Raw genomic sequence first — 13,641 nt, forward strand, 5'->3', positions numbered from 1 at the left:
CAGTGAAAAATGACTGAGAGAAATGGGCTTGTACATGCCTAGGAAAAGAAGGCACAGAGGAGGTTTTTGAATGCTGGTCCTATCTATGCCCTGCAAAATAAAGGCTTTCCAATATCAGTCAAAGGATTCTTTTTATAAAATATCTAAATTTTACTTCTTTCATAAGAAAAGCTTTAACTGACTTTGCACTACAAATGACACCACTTTAAAATGCCAGCTGACAGGCCTACAAAAGCTAGTAATTCAAAGTAAATTTTAAGAGGTATGAGTCAGCATTCAAAAACACACCTCATATGTCTGAAAAAACATTGGACACTAGACTTTAGTTCTACAGCCTATCATTCATTTTCCCAGTTTATCTATTAAGGGCTAAGGTGTGTCTCTGTGTGTTTAAAAATAATTTATATGCCATCCAAAACTGCAAACCTGCAATCAACTTCAAATGTGGCACAAAATAAGTAGGAATGAGGTTAAATTATTTCTTTTTCTGAGTCAATTGCATACTGCTAAAATCTTACCACATTTATGCATCACAGTCTCTATGTCCCCTCCATATATTTCATGAACTTAAGTTCAGAAAAAGGTCAATAATTTCCAAATCATCACCTAAACCAGTCTGGAATCTCATAGCAGTAGTCCTTGCTACAACATAGACAAATGCCTCATCACCTCAGCCTTTCACAACACCCAAGCATAAGAAATGCTGGACAGTGCTATTTCAGTGTTCAGTTACATATCTGAGGATTTTAAAGTGTTGTTCCTGAAAAGAAAATAAGAAAGACAGAAGACAAACATGAACTAGAGTTGACAAATTTCTTCTTTCAAAACATAGAGATCTCACATGAAACCCTCAACATAATGTTATCTTTCAAATTAAAAGGAACTTCCAATTGTGTTTCTTATACTTATCATTGTGAATTAGAATTTACTTTCTTGGTTAAAACATTAACAAAACTACACTTTACATATACAACTACATAGAGAAACTTTACTCATAGAACTTTTGCTGTAAAATTATCAAAAAGATTTTTTAAAATGCAGTTCTGAAGCCACAAAGTGTGGATAAGTACTTCACCCAACTCCCAATTTTTCCAGAATGTGCAAATATTTCCACTTACCTTGAATGTTTAAGAAAGGTAAAATGCAAGAAAATAAACAGCCTGAAGCCAAGAACTTTTCAAGGGCTTGAAACAATCTCAAAAATTTATTAAAATCACAGCTACCCATGCTAGAATAGAAACATTTGCCAAATGAATTTTCCTTCAGTGGCATGAAAGTAGTAGCTAATGTATTTATATAACCTATGTATATGTTATTGAGAATCTCTGATTGCAAGACAAATATGCAGACTTTTTATAAATCTAACAGATGAGAGGTTTACCATAACATACTCAGACAAATTACTTCCAAGCCATATTATTGCTTAAACATTCCAACAGTTCAGACTAAATCCTTCTTTAACAGGAACCAAGCAACCCAGTTGGACCAGTCTCTAAGCACTTCTTCAAAGCCTTAGTACTTCTAGAGCTACTCCCCTGCTACTGTGGACTGTAAAGCCAGTAATTTATTACAGGGATAGACATGATTCAGATGAAATGTAGCTCCAGAGTGCTACATCTCTGTGAGAAACTCAAGTGAAGCAAGAGTGCAGCAAAGTCTTAATTCCTCTCAGGATGTGGCCTGTGAAATGCTGGAAATGCAAGTAAATCTAATTAAATCCACTCTAATCCCCACAAAAACAGATTGGGCTGAGGCATTTATTTCCCAGATATTTTCAAGAGAGGTAATTAACCCACAAACCAACCTACAAGATAACTAGTGGAAGGGAGCTGGCACTGTTGGTGTTCTCTTGAGGAAAAGCAGTAAGCCAGGCCTTGGCTAAGACCTTGAAGATCTCCAGGGCAATCAGACTCAAGGAGATTTGTTTTAGAATAGCACCAACAGCATCAACGAAATCTACTGAACATATTTTACCTCAACAAAGCTTCACACAGTCTTCAGAATTCTTCTGCCACACCATGTTTGAGGTCTCAGGTGTGAAATGATGCAGAATTATATGTCTGGCCTCCACCTGGTGATTCAGGAGCTCACAGGTCTAGCAGAGGCACTGTGTAAGATCTGCCAGTCAGGATCCTTTGCTGAAGTGTGAAAGTAGCCTTGGTTATTTGTTTAAAAAAAAAAAAAAAGTGGAAGCCCATAACTGTAATTTAGGAGGTTCAGAACATTCTGTGGACAATTACTACTACTACTACGACTACTTATTCTGGTTTTCTACTTTTCCCTTAAACATTTGCCACTGGCTACAGTGGTATGACAGACAAATCAAGAAAAATATTTTGCCTGATCCATTGTCAATGCCCACTGTAATAACAATGCTCTGCACCTATTATATCACCCTCCAGCTAGGGGTGTTAAGATACAGGCATCTATAAATTAAGCCTCAAAAACTCATTGTTACATCAGATTATTTTGCTGGGAAAAACCCAAACCAGGAAAATTCCTTGCTAAAATTATACAAGAAATGTTGTATAGGAAAGGTGATATAATCAAACACAATATTCCAATGAAATCTATCCCAGTAAGTTACATTAAAAATTTACACAAGTTCAAGATAATTTCTTTTCTATTTGAGGTATTCTCTAACAGTTTCTTAGTTTTCACTGAGGTACAAACAGGGATGGGCAGATCTTTGAATCTTTGTGGCTCTGTATTCAGACCCCAGTGAGAGTTAGGAGAAGTTCCACTTATTTTTTCTAATACAATTACACTGCGTACATCAGCCATTAATTATATTTATTGTCTTACTGCTCAACCTAATTCCTTTAGGTGCCCCCCTAAAGGTTATTTATAGAATCATACACAGAACAGATGTGAGTAAAAATGCTTTACAGTGGCCAATATACCTATATGTATTTTTATAAAAATACTTTGGGACAAATTCTGTCGTAACCTAAGATGGTATGACTCCTTTGATGCAAAAGAGACTGCACTGTGTAGAACTAAACATTTTAAATGTTTAAATTGCTGCCATCAGTTCAACCTTTCATTGCAGAAAAGAATGATTATTAAGTTCTTGAATAATTTCCTTTTTCTTTTTTTTAATTCTTTCTCATTTTTAAAAATCAACAATGTAGAAAAACTGATAGTTATGAGTCAAGGCATAAATAAAAACTCTTCCATACTGTTTCTGCTGCCTCCATCTGCAGATCTGTGTTTGCAAGGTTCTAATAATTTAAGAGGGATAATTTTTTTTTTAAGAGCACGAATTGCATCACTGCAGGTAAATTCAAACAATCTCTTTGAATCTAAACATAAGATTCTTATTCTGTCTTATGTAAACAAACTTAAAACAGTCCTTATCTCTTCTACAAAAAAGTTATCACTTATGCTTCAGGAATTGCTGAAAAGATGATAGAGATGATTCCTGAAAATCCACTTTATAAGAGAAAGATACAGAGAGACTGTTGAAAGGCAAGAATTTGCTTTCATTCCTCAGGAGAGAAATTTTCAAATAGATTTTATTAAGAGAAAAAGAAATTGTACGGAAAAACATTACATCAATGACTAAAAAGCAAAGCAGAGAGGCCTATTCACTAAGAGAAGATGTCCCCAGAGCCCACTGACATTTCCAAGACAGAAAATATCTGTCATGGATTCCTTTTTTATTATTATTTTTGTGGCAAGTAGGAGTTTTTTAAATCCTAGAAAAATATTTAAGTTAAGCAGTCTTAATAACATCAGAGTACCATGAAATTTTTTATAACAATTCACATTAACTGTAGAGTCATCTCATGATAAAAACAGAACCGACCAGCTAAAAGTTCCTTTGATAGTGCTTTTATTCAGATCATTAACCCAGACTTGAAGCTGTCTGATACTTAGGAAAAAAACCTCCCTTGCAAGAAAGAAAATCTATACCATTATGATTCAATTCAGCACCTGCATGCACTTTTTGAAGATAGAGGTGTGGTCAGCAACTACCATCAAGAACAGCGTGGTACTTCTCTTACTACCATAAAAGCACAGTTGTAAGACATTCATCCTCTCAGTACTGCCTTGAGAGAGGAAAGTTTTATGGAAACGAGTTCGACTGATCAACAAAGCTCCAGATCATCAAAGGCTTTTAAGCCTCTAACTCCCCCTCACTGTAGCCTTGGCGATCTGACCCAAGGACTCTGCTGAAGGTCACACAGTTGTCTGTAGATGAACACAGAATTCAATCCAGCTTTCTAAATTCCCAGAATACTAGTCTAATTACACTTCCCACAAATCCTTATGCCTTAAGTAGATTGCTGAGATGATTTTCCTGTATAAGCAGTACTCAGATTTTTTACATATAGATACATCCTGTCACTTTAAAACTACACACCGTTCAGTTGCAAAAATACAGGGGATGGGAGCTGGTTGGTTTTAGGTTGTTGCAATTAGCTTTAATGTTGCATTTTTTGGGATTATTTCAATTACAGCCTCATTCGGCATTCCTATTCAGATAACAACTTCCTTTGTTTTATATAAAGTAATATTTGCATGTACGTGAGGTGATTTTCTGAACACCTGCATTGCCTGCACCCACCCCAGGCTCTCCTGTACACTTATTTTTTGTGTGCTCAGGTGGCCTAAGTGTGTTTAATTGCAGTCTCTGATTCGGTCATCAGATGTCCCTGCACATTTTGTAGGATACTGCACGAGATGTAGTCCCTGGTAAACAACATAAAGCTGAACTAGGTCAGTTCTGGGAAGTCTGCTTGTTGTATTCATGCTTGATACTATCCTGTTAACAGGTCTCCTCTTTAAGAAGGCCTGTTTACCATTTTGAAGATGCAATCCAGGTGTTTACATATCCAGAAATATCAGCTAGCTAATCCCAGTTAAATAGCATCGTTCCTTCTAATCAGTAGGACAATATGCTGTGGGCTGTCCTTTAAGTCAGCTCTTTCAGTTTGTCCAGTTTGACTAATAGCTTTACCAGTGACAATTAAAGATCCAATTGACTTTTTTTATGTGACATAAGGATATTTGTACTTTCCTTTCCCTCTCTGCTTGAGTCTGTGCCTTTGTACAGCTCTGGCAGTTACTCCCTACTCATCCTCCTTATGCAATATGCAGTCTCCAGAATAATGAAGTAATTTCTGTGGGGATGAAAACCTTCTGCTTTTCCCATAAATAGATTTTTTGGGGATGAAAGCCTGTTGATTTTCTCATAAGCTGTGGTTTTTCATTAGATCGAAATTCTGGACTCAGCAATTTTATAACCAATGCCCTCTCAAATTTAACTACAAATTAGTTAAGCCTTAAAAACATAAACAATAAATCTTAAACTTCAAACTCAGGTGTAAAAAACTACACACTGATTCCCTTGAGACTATAAATAAATTCAACAGGAGCACTGACTGCACAATTAAAGTAGAATAGGCCCATTTGCATTATATCAAAAGAACTGATATTTTCTGTTCTATCAACAGAAGGAATGCATTTTTGTAATGCACTCAAAAACCAGGAATTTTCAGAATTGACCATCAGTATCGAAGTATCCATTCTGCATTTGTGGACATGAAATAAGCCTCGCAAAAACGGGAGAAAAGGTGGTTTTCTGCTCTATCAGGTGTCAAACTGAATGAGTGCTGTACAGTATTTTTATATTCCCTAATGCTTCAGTAGCTGTCATTTAATTTCACAAATTCCTTTTATAATATGAAGTGGAAATATATTTACAATCATCAGAATTTCCTGCTATTAAATGTTTTTCTCAGTAAAGAAATGTCTGTAAATGTAACAGAAGCAACAACTGTAGAAACTATTCTAATTGCTTTCCTATAGCACTGAAAGAAATTATGGCTCTTTGATGGGAAGTTTATCTCTGCAATTTAACAAATATGTGTATTCTTATTATTTCCCTTATATTGTTTTATGTATTGTGAACATGTAGGACTGTGTCAGTTTCCTCACCCTCACCAAGCGCTTCAGCAAAAAGATTTTTAGTGAACCTTTTACTTGCTGCTCTTTTCACTGTTTTTGTATTCTGTATAATATGACATAAATAAGTGAACTATATATTATAACAGACGTTCTGAGAGAGTGTCATGATACATTCCAATCCTAAATTTGCACCAACCTTTGTAAAGGTCAGAGGCATTTGAATCCTTGTGTAAAAAATTTTAAGATGTATCTGAAACTACAACCTACTTTTACAATCCAGTCACAAACCGGAACAAATACAAATCCAGAATTCAAAACAATTAGCTAGTTTTTCTTAGTATCCTGTTTAAACCATGTCTTTGCCACTTATTTATCATTCTAAGATTTCTACTTCTGTAAATCATAGCTAACAATCTAAACAATCTAATACATGTATTATGTTGAAGTGGAAAACTATGAACATGAGAAAGGAATGTACCCAGGGCTTCAGTCAGACAAACACATGCATCTAAGCTACACTCTGCTCAAAAGTTGATTCAGTAGATTTTATGAAACAGATCATGTACTTTAAGTCAATTATATATCATTTCGTAGAAATCAAGCCAAAACCATGATGGAATCAAGTCTTTTGTACACAAGTACACTTGGCAGACTTAGTTACAGGACCCTTCAGATTATAGCTCTCCATCTGTTGTGTGTTAATGGGAATTAGAATAAAGCTAATTTAAGAGCTGAAAGGCAATGCACTTTCACTAAAAAAGCACAAATCCAGTCTACTAAGACGGTTACAAGAAGACTCACTAAAGCAAATATAAGATACTTATCTGCTCTTGCTGGATCTGTGCAATTTTCTGGAAGAAGCTTTCTTCCCATTCAGCAGAAGCTCTGTCTTCAGTCTCTGCAAGTTTTCAGAAGAACAGTCTGCACTTATATCTGAGCTCTATAGAAGAAAATTATGAAGTCCCATGTGGGACTTTTCAGTTAGTTTTACAAAACACTTAAACTGACAACTATTCTACAGCACACTGTTCTTTGTGGAAAGTAATATAATTTAATGAATGCAATAAAATTAAGCATGTAACATAATTCATAGCAATTTAAATTTATGTGCCATTAACTGCTTTCCTGCAGAAAAGCAAAATATAATTTGAAAATATTTCTCCTCCATTGTGAATAAAGACCCAATTTTGAAGTAATGATGATGCATTACAGAAACACGTCTGTACCTTTTGGTAGGCTCTATAATGCTAAATAAGGAGCTCTGTATCTTTGCTTTATGCTTCTCAATCATCCTGGAGGTGATAGACAATACTTTATCTTGCATAAACGTCTTATTTTTGCCAGGGAAATCACTTATACCTAGGTCTAGGTATATGCAATCAGCATTCTTCCTCACAGTGAATTCCATTTTCATCCAGTCTGTTCCCATGAGGCATGCAGTGCACGTGGCTTCAATACAGCTTCTACAAATTCAGTAGTGAAATGTTTTTATTCACTGGTTTTGCTTATTTATTTGTTTTGCTGTGAAATTTGCTGGCTGAGCAGTGTTTCCAAGGTACATAAGGAACCAATGTCAAAAGTGTTGCTGGGAGAATTCTAAAGCATTTGAAATATTTTACCAAGTTACTTAATCTATTTTACCTTCATTATCAGGAATCTTGTCACATATGTGATAAGACTTTGTTACTACATTGGAAAATTGAATACTAATAAGAGGCTATTACATATGATAAAGTTTTGATCAGACTGTCCTACTGTAGCAGAACAGAAGCCAGTTTCTGGATTTAAAGAATAACATTATAGAAGAGCATGGAGTATACTAGCTCTCTTTCATAGCTGACATAGGAATATTGACAGTGGTCCCATGAATGGATTTGTAAAGCATGTAAAGCATTAAAGATTGGAACTCAGTCCACCTCTCCCATCCTCTTGCCTGGTTTTGCGAAGTTCTAGGATATTTTAGGGAAAAAAATGTGTCTTTTTCATGAGTGCTTATATACAGCATTATATTCCTTTGCTTTCTATTATTTCTATTTTTCTCATTGTTGATATTAAGTGTTTGCTACTACTGGACCTCCTACTTCTTCTTTCTCTACTTCTTCCTTATGATCCATTTTATTTCATCAAAATAGCTGCATTCCAACCTCTTTTTATTTTGTAGGTTTTTTGGTGTTTTTACACTTGCTTTTATATTATGCTTCTGGATGAAAACCTGGTCATCATGAGGGATTTTTGCTAATCAGTGTGATTTTTTTCTGCAATAACTCATTCTTTTAATCTATGTAAATTCACTTCTCTTTTCTGACCTTCATGAGTCCCAACTTGTTTGGAAATTTTACTAACAGATAAGTTATACTTTATAACACAGAGTTTAAAAAAAATACGTAATTTTCTCAAAAGTAGCCATTGATGTTTTCATATACAAACAGTGTTAGACTTTTTGTGAAAGCAAGTATCTCACCCTTAAATCCTTTCTCTGGCATAGAAAATGTCCCATATTTGTGTTGCAGAAGTAGATGTGACAAATGTCTGAGTCCAAACACAGACAGCAAAATCCTGAAACTACATTTCTGGAAATACCAGTGGGAGAAACAGCCCCCCTTGTCAGTAAGAAAGGCTGATTATCAACAGTTTGTATTGCACCCTGACCTACATATCTGACCTGAAACCCTGACCTGGAATTCAGATCATCCAGAGACATCCCACAAGCACATTCATGAAAGCTCCTAGTACACACTAAAAAAAGTTTCTTAATAAGTGCTCTTCTGTTTTAAAATCAACTGTCTAGTTTGCATTACTACTAAGACGCAACAAAGCCAGTTCAGGAATTTTAGCTTAGTGAAGTATTCTCTTGGATTGTTCCTAAGAAGGTGTTGGATTTCCCAAAATACTGAATTCTTTCCAGCTGAGAACAGAGAGCCAACTTCAACACTAAGATATACAGACATGTTTTTCATGTATGAAAATGAGAAAATGGGAAAAATATATGGAAAGAAAAAAGGGAAAATATGAATTTGACAGTCAAGGTAGGACAGAATGATGCTTTCACCTTGTTTATGTAAGTCTAGACAATCATATGCTTATCACTTTCCTAGGGCAAAGCCAACATCCTATCAACAGAATTCCTGCAAAGCAAGACCATTTGACAGATGAATGCCTCAAAGGTATTTGAGCAAATGGGCCTCATGTAGAGCCCACAAATAATTTTCAGAGAAAACTCAGGTCCCAGGAAAGCAGGAAATTCTTCACATATCTTGACCACACTTACCCATGCGGACACTCTAGGGCAAGACAAGACAGCTGCTAAAATCATGGGCTCCCTGTGAGAGATGCTAACCTGGGATTTCATGTGTTCTATGCATTAAATAAGGATGACCATGCTTGTTTTAAATTAGATAATTAAGTCACTGATAAAATGTTAATATGGAGCTTTGCACTGCCTGGCTGCTTATTTTTTTCCTTGTCTCTCTTTTCTGAGCAATGCTGAGTGTATGCTGCTACAGTTTCAACACTAGCTACACATAAACACAGATGGACTTTTGGAACTGCTACACAAGTTACAGAAGTTCTCAGAAATGCACATTCAAACTGAATGGCATCTGTGGTAAATGGAGGAAACAAAGGGCATTGACATCCCTCCAAAGACAATGTTCTTTTTCTTTCACTCCAAATTATTCAAGCTGTTTGAGGGGGTAAGTTGGAGCTAACGCCAAGTCCTCACATGGGAAGACAGGTTAAAGATATCTGTTTATTTTAAAGTGCTGGTCTATAAAATTCTCCTGGAACATTTTCATGGAATCTAGCTTCCAGGAAAACATCTGAGCCCAAAAAAAGCTTCCAGCCTGATGAGAATGTGAGCAGTTTCACAAAAAACACCTTTTTGCAGAAGCAGAATCCCAAATATCTCATACAGACAGCAGTAAAACAGCTGCTACTAACACTTTTGAGACATGGCAAGAGCAGCCTCTGATGACCTTTACATATAGTGTGATAGCAGTGTTTATTTGTTACCAGAATGTTTATGGAAGTGGGGCTTGTACAATACACACACACAGCATCCCTATTGCACAACAGCTTCTTATCCAAATAGATGGGCAGATAAAAGCCAGAGAGAGGATTAAGCACACAAACAGAGCAAAAGGAGTAAGAGCCAGCAAATTTCATGTCAGTTCTGCTACTTTTGTTTACTTGCCCTTTGGGCAGAGTTTAATTAGCAAGGGATTACTTGAAAAAAAGACAGGACAGAGTATAGGTACTAAAGACAGCCAGAGGGAGGGAGGAGAGGCACACAGAAAGAGTCTGGAGCGAGGCTGAGCTCAGAGTCTGTAAGAAATGCAGCTCAGGGGGTGGCAGAAGGTGGCTGCATGGCACAGGGCAGCGCTGTTCTGAACCGGAACTGTAAAAAGCAGTCAGATATCTATGGTGTGAACTGTCTAGGGGCAGAGGCACTACCTTGTCTTACCTCTAAGAAGTGCATAGCACAGAGGCAGCCCTGAATTGATAATAAGGACATGCAGCCAGCCAGTGTGTCTCACACAGGTGTAAGGCTACACAGAAAAGTTGCTGGTTTAAAGTTCTTCTGTGCCAGAATCAGCCTTTAGCTGCCTCCTCCAAAACCATTTGTCTGGCTGATCATCAGCGTGATGCAAAGAGCTGCTGGATCCTGGAGGGGGCCTGTTCTCTGCTGTCTCAGACCAGAATGCTGAGGAGTCCCAGTTCACTGCTCAGTTATCTCAGGGGTAAGGTGGGAGGAACCCATATAACATCCTCTTCCATCAGCATTGAGCAGAGCATCAAGCTTGGCTGACAACAGAGCCTGGTTTCTGAAGCCTGCATCCTCCAGGGAGGGCCCTCACTGCATTGCAGCATGAAGTGGGGCCACTGTGGGAACCTGAAGGTAGCAATGAAGCTGAAATTAAAAAGATGTCTGAAAAGGAGTTAAATAAACCCTCATGTTAAAACAGTCTGGTGGGAGGTAGAATAAAGGTACACTACAGTTGCTTATTTTTTCCTAATAAAATATGAGTTATTTGGCCTTCTAAATTGTAAGTCTCTGGTAAATTTTGAAGACAGGAGCTACTTGTATATTGCTGTAGCCATCAGTGAAATGCAGAGGGAAAGAAGGAGGAACTGCCAGCGGATGGTGGTATTGTATAACATAAGTAGCTTCTCACTTCTTACCTTGCAGTTCTCTACCAGGGGTAGCTAATAAACACAACAATCCTTTACTCCACTCTCAGCTTTCAAAATAATATACCATAGTGGGCTGGAAAGCAACTTCAGGCTGGGACATAGAGGAGATGAGAAAACAGCAGAAAGAAGCAGAATGAAATTAGGAGATGGAATGAAATAGGAAGGTCAGAAAGCAGAGAAAGCAGATGGTAATATGGGGAAAGGGACCAGACGAGAGGCCAGATGGTGACCAGGGGAAAGAATCAAAAAATGGTAGTTGGACAAATAATTGGTTGGAAAATGTGATTTTTAAAAAATGAATACAAAATATCAAAGACTGAGAATTTAGGGTTTATTCTGAGCTGAAAGGGAAAGAAAATGGGATTTGTGTACAACAGATTTTCTTCTCAGCTCCTCCCTTCCTGCCAACCATATGCCTCATCAGTGCATCTCAGGATGCAGGTTTTAAACTGGAAGTAACTTAACCACAGCTGATCCTATATTGTGAAAATATTTTTGAACTCCAATCCTATTACTTTGATCAATGCTGTGCATTCATTTCTGGGGAAGGGTAATTGAGCATTTGTACCATGTTTTTTGAAATTTTGAAGTCTTTTCTAGGAATCACAGAAAGAATGATGATAAAAAAATAAATATCTGAACAGGTTATTAACAGCACTTCTAACAATACACAAACTTTTTCCTCATCACAATTTTGTTTCAGAAATGAACACATTCTATAATTGTTTTCTTCCCGTTCAGACTGAACTTCTCCTTCTTTGAAGTGTAATTCAGCTTTCTAGACTACTAATTGTACATGAAATAGTACATGGAATAATTCTTCATGCTCTATGTGTATTATACTCTGTGTGCAAATATATTTGCCACATCAAAGAATTCCTGTGAAAATACTGTTTGGAGCTGACTGTGACTTATAGAGACCCTGCAGTAGTCTGAAGCACTGCTCACTATGAGAGTGTCATAGAATGGCTGAGTGGGCAAGGGGCCTGTGCTGAGCACATTGTCCAGGCCCAAGGAAGACCAGGGTCAGCTAGAACAGGTGGCTCAGTTGGGTTTCACATGTTTCCAAGAATGTAGACTTCACAACCATCTCTAGAGACCACTGTCCCAGTGTTCAATCATTCTTATATTTAAAAAGTCAGTTCAAATAGAATTTTTTATAGCTCAGTTTGTACCCATTGCCTTATATCCTTTTACTGAGGAGCCTGGTTCTGCCTCTTTACTCCCTCTCATCAGGTATTTTTAAATGTTAAGATTCCCCCCTGAGTCATCTCTTCTGAAAGCTGAACAATCCCAGCTCTATTCAGCATGCAGAGTAATACATGTATAATACATTTGGCCTTGTAGAATAGTACACTGAAACTGCAAACACTTCCAGAAATACAAATCTGCAAGAAGGAAAAAAAAAAAAAAAAAACTGGAATTGAGAGGTAACTGACATCTTCAGAGAAAAACAAGGTCACAACCTTACTAAATTATACATGACAACTTCTCAAGCTGCTTAATGAAAGTGAAGAGGCAATTTTCAAGTATGAGAACAATTTTACAATAACTACTTTTGGAAACAGTAAAAATACACCCATCCTCACATAAAATAACCAAAAAGCATTCAATATTTTTCTGTTTGGAAGGGATACCAACTAAGAACTCATCTAATTGATCTTTCCCTGATAGATTTTCAATACCAAAATATCAAAATGAGAAAGAGCAACTGAGCAATAAAACCAAGAACTATAGCATGGTTTTAAAGAATTAGAGAAAACACTTCTATACTCTTATTTTGCATCAGCTACATTCCAAAAATGCGGCTACGAGATGCAGATAAAGCCCACTTGGCTCAGACCACTTCAGAAGTAATGGAAAATAATAACAATAATAATAATAATACTTCATTTAACAGTGGAAGACAAGGTAACGAGGGATACAAGGAACAAAGCATGAAATGAGTAATGGCAGTGTCACACTGGTAATGTTATCATGCATAAACCCTAAGGGAGTTTATTGGTGGTAACAACATTCAAGTTGATTTTGTGAGATTCCATGGAGGGAGCCAGCAGCATCAATACTGGCAAAACCAGCTTCTGCACATACACAGAATCTATTATGTAAGGAATGTAAGCATGATACTGTAAGACATATTCCATCAAAAGTGTAAAACATCTAGTAAGATGAGAGGTCAATACTTGTACAGTTGACAGACAACCTGCTTCCCGAAGCGTCTTTGTCAGAAGACACTTTCACAGCATTACTCTGAGCTCAAACACAGCAGATTACTGAAAGCAACTGAAGCAAAACCACCAATAATATAGATAATAGTAGTGCTTAAATTACTTTAAAATTCTCCAAGTCTTGCTAGGCCTAATTACAGGCAATCTCCACATTATTTCCAGTTTTCCTATATTTTGTTTAAAAATGTTGAAATTAAATATTTATATTTACTTTTGCTGGACTATGAATCACGGCAGCCACTAACTTTGTTAGTGACAGTTATCAGCACACATATAGATCAGGAAGTCGTGCTGACTGTCACCT

Source organism: Coloeus monedula (genome assembly GCF_965178545.1).
Source record: "Coloeus monedula genome assembly, chromosome: 2".
NCBI lineage: Eukaryota > Metazoa > Chordata > Aves > Passeriformes > Corvidae > Coloeus > Coloeus monedula.